The sequence below is a fragment of the Aotus nancymaae genome, unplaced genomic scaffold (assembly GCF_030222135.1).
Source record: "Aotus nancymaae isolate 86718 unplaced genomic scaffold, 86718_ANA_hifiasm-v0.15.2.pri h1tg000077l, whole genome shotgun sequence".
In the NCBI taxonomy this organism is placed as follows: Eukaryota; Metazoa; Chordata; class Mammalia; order Primates; family Aotidae; genus Aotus; species Aotus nancymaae.
In genome coordinates, this window is record NW_026988492.1 from 10,782,524 (window position 1) to 10,795,781 (window position 13,258).

Here is a 13,258-nt window from a genome sequence, read left to right on the forward strand (position 1 = left end):
GACTAAAAATTATATACCTATACTTCTATGACCTGACATCTAGTAGGCACTTAACTGATGGTCATAATTTTTATCATTGTGATTAATAATTCAAATCTTATAATTTTTAGGTCCTTGTGTCACATACCCCTAGCAATCTTCAGGATTCAAGTTCAATAATATCTGGAGAGTGAAGAATCTGCCAGAATTAGAATCCTTGTGCTCTACATATTAACAGAGGTCATGGTTCATATGTTGGAAACTTAACTCCCAATGCCAATAGTGTTGGGTGATGGAGCCTAGTGGGAGATGTTTTCAGGAGGGCTCTGCTCTCCTGAATGGTTTAATGTTATCTCGAATTGGGTTTGTTATAAAAGTGAATTTGGCCCCCATCTTGAGCTTTCTTGGGCTCACTTGTTCCTTCCACCATTGGATGACACAATACAAAGGTCCTCACCAGATGCCAACCCCTTGATCTTGAACTTCCCATCCTCCAGAATCATGAGCCAATAAATTTCTCTGTGGAATACTGTTACAGGAGCACAAAACAGGCTAAGACATGCATATAGTGTTCTAAATGATCACTAGAAAACACTGGGTTTGTGTGAGGGAGATGGCAGTGTCAGTGAGGACAGAGTTTTGTTGATGACTATAAACATAATAATGGAAGGCTGGTGAGATCTTCACAGTTGTCCAAGTTGGGCAAAGATAAAAAAATACTCAGCTCTCAGAAGTGAGAGCGCCTGGGTCTGTCCCTCTACAAGGTAATCACCCCTTGACTGACACAGAGAGACAAGAGGCCTTTCCATCTTGGGCTCAATTTTGCACACATTGTAGAGAACTGCAGGAAAAATGAAGACATCCTGAGTTTGGGCTCTTACCAACAAATGATTTCACCAATGCCATGGCACTACTGAATCCTATAATACTCTGAAAGGACAAATATAGGGCATCGGTTTGTTTCGTATTTTTGTAACATCTAAAGTAACACACACACACACACACGCATGTGCACGCACACTAAATCTTTCTAATATTTCTAAGTAAGTGTTATTTTGTTATTCAGTGCCTTTTATCAGGAAGATGAAAGGAATTTGTAAACGCAAAGACATCCTGAAACAAAGACTAGAGAAGTCTAAGCAGAAAGGAATCTTACCAGTTGACTGTCATTCAATATCTTTTTTAAAAAGTAAATGTGTTTTCTGTTTTTTAATCATTTAAGAAATGTATTTTCCTTTTAAAAAGATTATGTGAAACCCAAAGCTATATGCTTAACTTTTAACTTGTTCACTATCATCCCTTTCCAAAACAGCTTTCTTCTCCAGCTCTCAGTACCTGAAATGTGTTTCTTTTAATCCAAATTATTCTTTTATTTAAAAAATTAATTTATTTTTTGTCAATACATAATATCTGTAGATAGTTTTGTAGTACATGTGATAATCTGATACAGCCATATAATCAAATCAGGGTAATTGGGATGTCCATCACTTGAAATGTTTATGTTTTCTATATGCTAGGAATGTCTCAATTATTCCCTTCTAGCTTTTTTTTTTTTTTGAGACTGAGTCAGGCTGGAATTGCAGTGGTGTGATCTCAGCTCACTGCAACCTCTGCTTCCCAGGCTCAAGTGATTCTCGTAACTCAGCCTTCCAAGTAGCTGGGATTACAGGTGTGCACCATCGCGCCTCGCTAATTTCTGTATTTTTAGTAGAGATGGGGTTTCACCTTGCTGGCCAGGCTTGTCTCCAACTCCTGACCTCAAGTGATCTGCCTACTTTGGCTTCCCAAAGTGCTGGGATTATGGGAGTGAGCCATAGTGCCTGGCCCCTATTTTGAAATATACAATTGATTAATGTTGACTATAGTCACTCTACTGATCTATTGAACAACAGATCATATTTTTTTAATCTAAGTGTATATTTGTATCCATTAACAACCAAAGTTATTCTTAACATAAACTTCAATGCATTTCTTTTTAAACTAGTTTCCGTCAGTCACAGGAAATGCCTTTCTAGGATGTGCAGTCACGCAGAAACAATCTCACAGGTGATTTCTTTATCAAGGTGATTCCTTTAACAAGGAAGGAGGAAATGAGGGTGGTGTTTTTCTTTTTAAACTAACCACTCAGTTTTATTAAAAAGTATCCTTGAAATTTTACAAACGATTTGTCCAAATGTCTAAAAAGTCCTTTGAAGCTGCAGAAAAATGACTTTCAAAAAATACGTTTTTAATCCTTTCCTCTCTGACTCATAAAATCGGAGGTCGGGAGGGGGACGGTGCGTGGAAGAAGAAAGGCAGCTGAGCCTGCAGTACCAAGGGTGTGTCTTGAGTCTTGCATTTTATAAACTGTCTTATCACCTCGACCTCTGACAAAAGCCAGCCATAGTTCACCCGAAGGTAAATCAAATGCCTGAAGAACTCTCTTGCTAATGGTTCGGCAAACTGCCTTTTTTTCTGCTGTAACTAGGAGACTGGATAGTTTGAGCTCAGTGTTGAAAACATGAAGTGGTTTCATTTATTTAATTTTTCCAGCTATGGCCTTCAACCATGCTCTGTCAAATACCATTTTCCTGTTCCTTAATGATACCTGAGCAAGATCCTATAAACTACTGATCACTTGCAGTTATAAAAAGTCTAGGCCAGGCCGGGCGCGGTGGCTCAAGCCTGTAATCCCAGCACTTTGGGAGGCCGAGGCGGGTGGATCACGAGGTCAAGAGATCGAGACCATCCTGGTCAACATGGTGAAACCCCGTCTCTACTAATACAAAAAATTAGCTGGGCATGGTAGCGCGTGCCTGTAATCCCAGCTACCCAGGAGGCTGAGGCAGGAGAATTGCCTGAACCCAGGAGGCGGAGGTTGCGGTGAGCCGAGATCGCGCCACTGCACTCCAGTAACGAGAGCGAAACTCCGTCTCAAAAAAAAAAAAAAAAAAAAGTCTAGGCCAGTTTAAAACTCAAATTTCATATCCAACTTCAATCTTATCTCTTTCTTTTCTCTGGTGCAGGCTGGGCGATGACTCAAGGGATACCCCATGGGTACAGAAAATGTTCTGCTTCTGGGTACCTTCACCTCCACCTCCATCCAAAATCTTGCTCCTTGGTGGGTTTGGGTCAGTGAGGAGGGATTAGGTGAATTCTCTCTGGGGGTTTAGGTTTTCCAAATTTTGTATTTTGTACTAACACTGATACATTCTTAGCATCTCTTGTGGGACAGGCATCCAAATGTGGATCTTAGGTGCCAGGCCAGAGTGTGCACAGTTCCTGGAGGTGAGAGGTCAGGCTCCTGTTCAACTTCTGCCATTCCCAGCAGTACTCTTTCACCCTTATACACACCAGTGGATCCTCTGAGAAGCTTGGGAGCCTTGTTGGCTGGTGGAGAACTCTCAAGACGGCACCGGCCTGTCTGTGGTCTACGTGGGAATCGCCGCCATCCTTGCCATTCCCTGCAGTGTAAGTACAGTGGCCACTTCTCTCCGCTTTCTTCTGCCATTTTTCTTTTATTCCCTTTTCCCAGGTTAACAAAGCTCAGGAAGTGAACTGTTGGTTTGCTCCTTAAGCAGACATCCACCCAGCCAAAGAGGTCCCAGTCTTCCACTCTTGCCAGCACTCACTCTTCTCTTCAATGCAATGTTCTTTTGGCTTCGAGAACGGGAAGGTACCCTTCCTGCCCCCAGAGGAGAGTATTCCCTGTCACGATGAGCATGGCATCCACTGAGTGGTCCCAAATAGTCCAGAAATATTATTCTCTCTTCTTCTTTTCCTCTTGGGGCACAAGTGGTTCTGACAGCACAGCCTTTCCCCCTAGAATCCCTGAGGGAGGTGTCTGCTCCCAATTGCTGGGGGTCATCTTAATTATGTGGGATACACAAACCTCTGTGTTCTCACATTTCACCCCTACTTGCCCATTCCAAGGCAACAGAAAACAGGTCCATTTAATATTCTTTTCTATTACTATCCAAACGTCTCCTGAAACTCACAGCCATCAAACCACAAGCTTTTTCAGACTGACCAACGCATTCATTCATTTAACAAATATTTATTGAGTGCCCACTCTACACCAAGAACTATTCCAGGCACTAGAGATGTGGCAGTAACCAGGATAGATGGGGTTACCTCTTTCAGACAGCTTACACTCTATTGGAGGTGAACTCTTGAAACAGGTGCATCAGTAAGATGATTTTCGATTGGGCTACCAAGATGGCAAAATAGGGTGTGGTAGAGGATGCTTGTAGGAGAGAGGATGTCACTTAAGATTGGTGGCTGGAGAAGGCTTACCTGAAAGTGTGATCCTTGAACTGAACCTAAGTGATTCCCAGGCAGGGCAAGTACAAAGGCCCTGGGGTGGGAGCCTGTTTGTCTTGTTTAAGGAATTGAAAGATAAACAACTGGGTGGTTTTCCTATTCTCATCTTAGAAGTTCAATCTCCCAAGATGTTGTCCCCTGTCCTTAACTTGCTCTAGGCCTGTACAGGAGATGAAGAGTTCTACTGTGCATTCCATTGCTAGTCCACTCTACATGTGGTAGCCACTGCAGCTGTCTCTTTAGATTTAGAGATTTATTTTTTATTTAATTAAACTAAGTGATTAATTTTAGAGGCAAGGTCTCACTATGTTGCCCCAGCTGTACCTGAACTTCTGGACAACATAGTGAGTGATTCTTCTGCTTCAGGCCCCTGAGCAGCTGAGACTACAGGTGCCACTGTGTCTTCATTAGACTTAGAAATTTTAGACAGGAGGGAGCCCTTTTCACCCATCTGTTTGGGTCACGTGCCTGGGAGGGTCTTTATTAGAAGGCTATTGTAGTTCTGGCCAAATTGCCGCCATGTAAACATCGGCCACCAGGCAACAGAAGAATGAAGCTGAAAGGCTTTCTGTGCCTGATATCTTCCTAATGTGGTTTACAGATGAATTCACTTGTATACATAAAATATGTGTACTACACTTTAAAGCATCATACAAATAACAGTATGTTATTGTAAGGCTTACTTACGAAAGTATGGATAATGAATGGAAAAGAAATAAGCTTCAAGAAAATTCTAGGTTGCCATTTCTCCAGTTGGTTTATTACTTTAAAATAAGGGAAACTCATTGGAAAATTGTCTATTTTGTAAAATAAAATCACCTTCATAACTTTCATACCTGAAATGGCATATTTCTTAATGGCAATTAAGAAATATGAATGAAGAGATGGAATTTTAGAGTTGAGAGACTTCTTGAGACCATTAATGACAATATTCTCTCTTACAGATGAGACAACAGAAGTGCAAAAAGGTTAAGCGGCATTCCAAAGGCACAGAGCATTTGTAATTGTCAGAACTGAACTGGAATCCAAATCTCTTTACTAGCAGTCTACTAGACTTGCCACTACGTTACAGTACCTCTAAAAAGTGTTACTTGATATACATTATGTCAAAGGCCAGTGCCAACTGTGTTCTCAGCACAATTAGATGAGAGGTATGGTAGGCAGCCTCCAAGAGGGTCCCCAGTGATCCCTGCTTCCTGACATTCCCCTTCTACATTGTTTCAGAGTTGGTCTGTATGACCAATAGAATATAACAGAAGTGATTGTTTTTATGTCATTTCCAATAGGGTTGTAAAAGACTGTGGCTGCCATATTGGTGTTTTTCTCTTGGAACATGTCCTCAGGGGAAAGCCAGCTGCTTTGTCATGAGATTGCTCAGGCAGCCTTTGGAAAGGCCCACATGAAAAGGAAGTGAGATACTCAAGCAACAGCCAGCAAGAAACTGAGTCTTGCCCACAATCACATAAGAGAGCTTGGAAGCAGATCTTTTAGCCTCACACACCTATAGCCCTAGCCAAGAGCTTGACTGCAATTTCACAAGAGATCCTGAGCTTGAACCACCCAGCTAGGCTGCCCCCAGATTCCTAACATGCAGAAACTGTGAGATAATAAAAATTTACAATTCACGTTGCTATTCGGGAGGGCAATTGTTTGTGCAGAACAGATAACTAATACAGGCATTGTGCTTTAATTCCTTGAAATCATCCTAGGTACCATGTGATGGGCTGCATTACTTAGTGACAATGCTACCTTCTCACTCCTTGCACAGGGGAGAGACAGGCACCTGCTTGCTCCGGGACCTGCCTGAGCTCAGGCTCTGCCACAGGGATGAAGAAGCTGGAGAATGTTTCTGCCAAATGCTAACAACGCCTCCTCAAGGACAATTCATGGAGGGTGTAAGCCTGTGCTCAACTTCCCTTGGCAAAACTGCGACAAAGGCATGGCAGCAGTTTGATGTTCACAGAGAAGAGTGAATACAAAGCAGGGCTTTAGGCAGACTTCCTTTAAACATGAACAATCTCCTGCTGCTGTCTTATGGGTTCGGAGGATGGGAAATTTCCAGAAGCTGCTCTTTCCCTGCCCTGTTACAAGTTTATTCTGGAGTCTGTAGAAAGAATTCTTGAAAGAGACAATGGATAAAATTCAGAGGGAAGGGTCCTGACTTTAGATGGAGGAAAAATTACATTCTTATCTTCACTAACTTTTTTATTTTTTTGAGATGGAGTCTCTCACTGTTGCCCAGGCTGGAGTACAGTGCCACTATCTCGGATCACTGCAACCTCCACCTCCTGGATTTGAGTGATTCTCCTGCCTCAGCCTCCCAAGTAGCAGGGATTACAGGTGACCACCACCATGCCCGGCTAATTTTTGTATCTTTAGTAGAGATGGGGTTTCACCATGTTGACCAGGCTGGTCTTGAGCTCCCGACCTCAGGTGATCCTCCCGCCTCGGCCTCACAAAGTCCTGGGATTACAGGTGTGAGCCACAGTGCCTGGCCTCTAACTTTTAACTGAAATTTAGCTTTCCCTTCTTTTATGAATTTAGCTAGTAAGCCACAGTAATATTAGCAGAGCCTTTCACTTTGTCACCGAAAGAATCTCAGATATTTCGTAGCATATTACAGTTGTTTCAGATGACTTGAAATATTGAATGTACTCATCAGTACTTCAAAATTGTGGTAGTTATTACACCTGCTATATTTAATGTGTTAATAAAGAGAAGTGTGTGTGTGTGTGTAGACAGAATATGTAGATATATATCTTGCTAATTTTATTGTTAGTATTTTAGGAACTGTATTTCAATATAATTTATTTCCTTCCTAAAAAAAGAAAGAAAGAAAGAATTCTTGAAGATACCTTTGAACTCAAATTAGGTGTTTTCTTAACCAGTTCCAGTGCTGTGGACACTTTAAAATACTTGCAGTTTAGGGAGTGGGATTTATTTGTGCTTGTGTACTTTATGTCTAAAAAGCATCATTGAGTACTCAGATATACCTCCCTTGTTTTTCTGCTAGAATGCATCTATTTCCTTCTTCATTGTTAAGTTTGAGCTCATCAGATTTATAAGCTTGTCTAAAGTGATTCTATCTAGCGTGTATCATTTGTTAAGCATCTACTTTGAGCCATTATGCTTCATTCAGAAGAGCTGAGCTTGGGTCTACATTCCTCTTGTCTCTGTGGGTGCGCTTCCTAGCTCCCAACATTGATTCTCAAAGAGAAGGGAAATTCAAGGCTTTAGCAGTGGAGGTTTAATCAATGTCACCAAATAATGCCACTGCCTGAGAGGCAGGGGTGCTAAGGAAGGGGTTGAATAATGGTAATAACGTCAACTCAACCTGGACTTGAACTTCTTTACTGTGATTTTGAGTATTGTGTTCTATCTTCTCAACACTCCTGTGTGGAACGTAAAACAAAACAAAACAAAAATCCATGATCCATTGTCACAGAGCTGGAGACACAGGACAGAAAAGTCTTGTGTGTGTTAATAGAGGATTTCAGGAGGTAGAGCCCAGTGTTCACAGAGTCAGAGGTGAAGGTTGGACCATATCACCCAAAAGCCATGACTAATGAGGAGATTACAGGGGATGCTGAAAGACTCTCTTGCTGTTCTGTCTCTCCTTCCCACAATGCCTGAAACCCACCATTACCATGAATGCCTGTGCCTTAGAGTTGCTGTCTTTTGAAATGTGCATGGTCTTAGAAGTGTTAACTTGCTCTCTGTTCTTAATATTTTATGGTGAAGGAGTTTACCAGGACATGTTTCCTCAAGGCTGTGAGAGCATAAGAGTTCAATGGAATAGAAGGAGATAAGACCAAGCTAAATTTAAACCACGTGACTTCTGAATATAGCTATTTCTTTAGGGAGGTAGGGCTGCTCACTCACTCCTTACAAGGACTTGATGTCTGAAGTGAGGTTATTTGCTTTTTGGAAATTTTACAGGTAGGAAACTAAAAGTTAAGCATTCCCAGAAAGTACAAATAGAAAAGCTGAATTTTCAAATAAGAAATTTATAGACTTGTAGGAGCCTAGTCATTAATGCTATTAAATTCAAACGCTTTGGGGAATACCACTTCGGTATTTCAATTTTAGCCATAGCAAAGTCAGGAAGTGCAAAAGTTGAAGTTCTCAGGGCAAGAGTAATTCATCCCTGTTACACATTTTTGACAGAATCCTTACAAGTCCTAGAAATTTGTGTCTCTAATATACTCAATTTATTTAGCTCCTTTTGCAAAAGAGCACGGCAGAGTTAGCTCCTTCTGGGCGATTTGGTCACATTTTCAGCCTCATTATAGGACTCTTGGCATTTAGTTTGAAAGGCTGAGAGGAAAATCCATTTGTAGAACTTCTTTAGAGAGATAGGAGCCAAAACAGAACAGGGAAACTATTGTTTTACTGTTCTCTATGGAAACGCAGCATTCAAGTTTGAAGTAACAAGGTTGCTTTCCAATTGAAAATTGAAATTAAGAAAAGAATACCACTTATATAGCATCCCAAACTTGAAATACTTACGGATAAATTTCACAAAAGATGTGTACTATATGTACATCGACAGTATCAAAGGTGGCTTACAAAAGTTAAAGAAGTCCTAAATAAATGGAGAGATATATGCCACATTTTTAAGTTGGAAAAAATATTGCTAAGGTATCATTTTTGCCTAAATTAGTGTATGCCTATAAACATTCCAGAAGGCTTTATTTAGTAGAAATTGACAAGATATTATTAAGTGCTTGTTAAATGATATTAAAATGCTTGTTAGATGGGGAGAAACTAGAATAGTCAAAACTATTGAAAAAATTTTGAAAAGGAAGAGCAAAGTCAGAAAACGAACACTAACTGATGTCATGCCTTATACATTTACAGTAATCTAGACAGTATGAAATTAATAGAGAAAAAATGGGCAAATAGATCAATGGGACAAACTAGAAAATCCAGAAAGGACAAAGGCAATTCTATGGGGAAAAATAAGCTTTTCAACAAGTGGTTCTGGAACAACTAGATATCAAGGACGGAAACATACTTCAGTGGGTATCTTGCACCAGATGAAAATTCTAACACTATATACATCATAGACCTAAATGTAAAACCTAAAACTACAAAATTATTAAAACAAATTCCAGGTATATTTTCATACACTCATTTTTCTTGAGTGAATCCTAAGAGTGGAATTGCTGAATCATACGTGTTTAAGTTTTTAAGAAACTACCAAACTGTTGTGCAATGTATCCTATTTTATATATTTTTTTAAAATAATTGACAATCTTTATTATCAAGAAACTTTAGTAGTACAGTAGGTTTTTGTTCTGCTTTGTTGTTTGTTTCTTGAGAAGAGACTCACTCTTGTTGCCTAGGCTGGAGTGCAGTGGCAAGATCGCCACTCACTGCAGCCTCCGCCTCCTGGGTTCAAGCTATTCTCCTGCCTCAGCCTCCCAAGTAGCTGGGATTACAGGTGCCTGCCACTACACCTGGCTAATTTTTGTATTTTAGTAGAGATGGGGCTTCATCATGTTGGTCAGGCTGGTCTCAAACTCCTGACCTCAGGTGATCTGCCCACCTCGGCCTCCCAAAGTGCTGGGATTACAGGTGTGAGACACCACGCTTGGCTAGTAGTAGGTTTTTTAAAAGAATGTTGGTTTTAGAATACACTAAGAGGACGCTCTGTGACAGGACATATACAAATAAGGATAAGTAAAATATTAAATATTGTCTAAATTAAAACACCATAACTGAAATTGCTAATTATAGTATTTGTGTCTTGGTAGACATAACTATAGTTCCCCTTCATGAAATTCACCCCCACCTTCTCATGAAGACTATGAAGTTTCACCACAATTTCAGTTATTTAATTTACAATAATCAACACTGAGGTTTTTGTGCTGAAGTATGCACTGTTATGGAAAGCACAAAATCCTATTTACAGGGATTTATAGTTTTCTTTAAAATGTATCTCAAGCATCTTTTAAAGCGCAGCTACAAAAAGGCTGTATCCTTAATGAAAAAGGCTTCTTTCTGAAAGAAGTATGAGGTAGCTATCCAATACTGCAGGAATGGTTACATAACTAACTGAAGGCGCCAGCAGCACTCTGCTAACTCTGCTTTAGTGTAGAAACCTCCTCACTGGTCCTCTACTAGCCAGACATATACTCCATTGCTTTGGATACAAGACTTTCATCTTTTTCTGGCGTTTGTCTGTCAGAAATAACCTGATAATCACTAGTAGAAGTTTTGCATGCTGTAGCAATAGGTCTCACGGTAGAAATTCTAGGAGTACTTCCAGGTTGTGCTGGTGTACCTAGAGTTTTGATTGTTGGTGTAAAGGCTAAAGATGGAGATGATAAAGCAATCTGTCACTGCTTTCCATAACACTTTTGTCAACACGTAGTTTTATACCAGTCATGATGGATTCTCCAAAAATCCTCCCATCTTTGCTTAAGGCTTTCCAAGCCTGCAGTTTAGATTGATAATGGATATGCACCCAATTTCCTGTGTTAGACATCACATGTTTTAAGATATTCCCATACAGTGCAAATTGTAATAATATGTAGGAAGCAGATACTTGAGGAAACCCAAACACAGTCACCAAAGTGTCAATGAGGTGTCTTCTGAAGTCAAAGAATCTCCCTGAGTAAAAAAAGGATCCAACTGGGCAGGAAATAATGTTGTCTTTCATGGCTGACTGATATTTACTGGACTAAACATACTTTGCCATGTTCTAGGAGTAGATATAACTCCAACAAGAGGACTCTGCATTACTGAAACGTTTGTCTGTCTTCTTGAAGTTAAAGGTGTTGATCCAAGTCCTGGGCTAGAAATGTCATCATAAATACTTCTAACTGGTGGAGTGCCACTTTTATCTCTATGAGCTGGTACAACTGGTTGTGGTGGTAACCCACCTGCAAGTAAAGGTGATCTTATTTCCATTACTCCTATTGAAGGGCCACTAATTGATCATGGTTGTGGAGTCACTGGAGCTGGCAAATCTCCCATTAAAAATCCAGGTAAGAAATGGGCATTAACTCCTGACTTTGGAGACGTGGGTGAGCTTAGCACCATTGGTTCAGACCCTAACAAGGGTGCCTGGGGCTCCACGGCAAAGGCTGCCATTGTGTCGATGACTCCTATTTAGCAATAGCATAGGAGAGTACCAGTTGCTCTACTTCCTCACCAACACTTGGTATAGTTATGATCTCATTAATTTGCATTCCCTTAATAAACAATTTTGTTGAACATTTTTTGTATGCTAATTTGCCATCCTTGTATTTTTGTTCATATATATCTGTACAAATCCCTGGTGTACTAGGAGAAAACAGGGGAGAAAATCTCTGTGACCTTTGGGTCACATTTCCTAGATATAATACCAAAACCTAAATCCATAAAAGAACAAATTGATTTCATCAAAATGTAAAACGTTTGCTCTCCAAAAGACACTGTTAAGAGAACAAGAAGACAAGCCAGAGACTGGGGAAAAATCTTTGTAAAACACACATCTGATAAAGGACTTGTATCCAGAATATGAAATGAGCTTTCAAATTTCAACAATAAGAAAACAACCCAATAAAGAAGTATACAAAGGATTTGTATGGATACATCTGAGACAAGATAAAAGAATGGCAAATTAACACACAAAAAATGTTCAACATAATTCTTCATTAAGGGCATGCAAATTAATGTAGCTCTTAGAATGGCTAGAATTAAAAAGACTAATCATAGCAAAAGTTGGTGAGGAAGTAGAACAACTGGTACTTTCATATACTATTGCTAGGAATGTGAAATGGACAAGCACTTTGGACAACAGTTTGATAGTTTCTTAAAACCTTAGATACTTACCATATGATTCCACTCCTAGTTTTTACTCAAGAAAAATGAGTGTTTAAAAGTAAACTTGATATGTGCTTTAATCAGGTTTGGTAGTACATGCAGACACAGAAATGACTGTTGTAAAGGAAGTTGTTTTACTCACAGTTCGCTAGCAGTGGGAGGCATGGCACACAAAGAAGCCACGTAAGTCAGCACTAGATCAGTCCTGAGTAAAGAGAGCCAGGGAAAACACGGGCCTTTATGTGGTTTCTGCAGGAAGGAATGTGTGAGGCAGGATAAGGAGGCTAAAGGAGTTTAGGACTGGCTAGTTTGAATAGTTTCAGCTGGCTCCAGGGTGTAGCGATTGCCCCTAGTTTTCAAGTACTCAACCCTGGGGTGATTAGGACAGATGGATAGTGGCCCAGAGTGTAAGAGGAAGTGGGAGATTCTGGGCTCTGGAGATTGGCTAGTTTACATAGAAAAGTGATGCTGGCGGGTGAGTCTTGTTACCTTTAGGAACTGACTTACCCTGGGAGAGGTAATGTCTCTAAGATCAGCAAGGTTTCAAATGTCGAAATATCAGAAACACATGATTAATACAGAATCCTATCTCCATATAAAAACTTTATGAGAATGTTCATATTTGCTTTATCTGCACTAGCCCCAAACTAGAAACAACCCAAATATACGTCAACAGTTAAATGGACAAACAGATCATGGTATAGCCAAACAATAAGCTACTACTCAACAAGAAAAAGAAATGACTTATTGATGCATGTAAAAATGTAGACGAATCTGAAAATAATTATGCTGGTTGAAAGTGGGAGACAAAAACGGAGTATGTACAATACCATTTACTCTAGAAAAGCAAGCTTATTTCTAGTGACAGAACCCAGATCAGTGATGGCCTGGTGATGAGGTATGATGGAGAAAAACATTAAAAATGGGTGATGGATATGTCATGATTTTGATTGTGGTAATAGTTTCATGGTATATACATATGTCGTCTTGTCAAATAGGACAATTTAAATGTGTACAGTTACTAAAGGTAAGCTATTTCAAACAATTGCTTTTCAAAGGAATATTTTACATCCCAGTCTCTGAAGTTATCTAATCAGAATAGAGAAAACTCTTAGCTGAACTTCAGGTCACAGAGTGGCCCAAATGATTCCCAGAGATAGTT

At 40.0% G+C, this 13,258-nt stretch overlaps 1 protein-coding gene and 1 pseudogene across 3 annotated transcripts in view; both read right to left on the reverse strand.

The window, feature by feature from the left end:
• Positions 1 to 13,258, reverse strand: part of KIAA1217 (KIAA1217 ortholog) — an 807,714-nt gene that overhangs the window by 372,321 nt on the left and 422,135 nt on the right. The window lies entirely within an intron of this gene.
• On the reverse strand, positions 10,783 to 11,382 carry LOC105715725 (nucleoporin NUP35-like; annotated as a pseudogene).